The sequence below is a fragment of the Perissodus microlepis genome, chromosome 22 (assembly GCF_051167445.1).
Source record: "Perissodus microlepis isolate ML-2025 ecotype Zambia chromosome 22, ASM5116744v1, whole genome shotgun sequence".
In the NCBI taxonomy this organism is placed as follows: Eukaryota; Metazoa; Chordata; class Actinopteri; order Cichliformes; family Cichlidae; genus Perissodus; species Perissodus microlepis.
Genome location: NC_140481.1, coordinates 30,408,103 through 30,408,720, shown reverse-complemented (window position 1 = coordinate 30,408,720; position 618 = coordinate 30,408,103).

Here is a 618-nt window from a genome sequence, read left to right as displayed (position 1 = left end):
TGTGTCTGTAGCTGTAAAGAGCAAATCCATATTTATTTTGACATTTCATTTGTTTTCTTCTTATTCATTGCCACAAAGAATCCGACAAACTCACTTGGAAACAAGCTACATATTATATTTCCCATTTACATTCATGGTTGAAGAATGAAGATTGACATACAGAACTGTGCTCTTTCTCTGTCTACTCTTTCTTCCTCTCTCTCATACAGACGTGTGGACACATGCACTCACATTTTCACTGCCCTCCATCACCACTCGTCTGTTCTCTTGCTGATGGAGTCAGGCTCAGAGGGGATGCTACATCTCCTGCTGGCTGTCATCAGCCAAGGCATCACCTACAGACACACATGCATCCACGGGTCACACTTACTCACATCCATGCACCTGCAGATCACCAAGGATGCAGGATGTATGCAGTCAGATTTCATCACTTCAGAAGACATGTTGTTTACCGAAATTTAAAAAGCACACACACATACACACTCTTTCTTTCCCACCTGCAGATACTAATATAAGACAGGCAACTAAGAATTTGTTACCATCCCATGAGATCAGATTAAAGGAAGTCTATTGCCATTCTCTCTTCAAGGTCAATGAAGTCCTAATCTCTGTTAGACT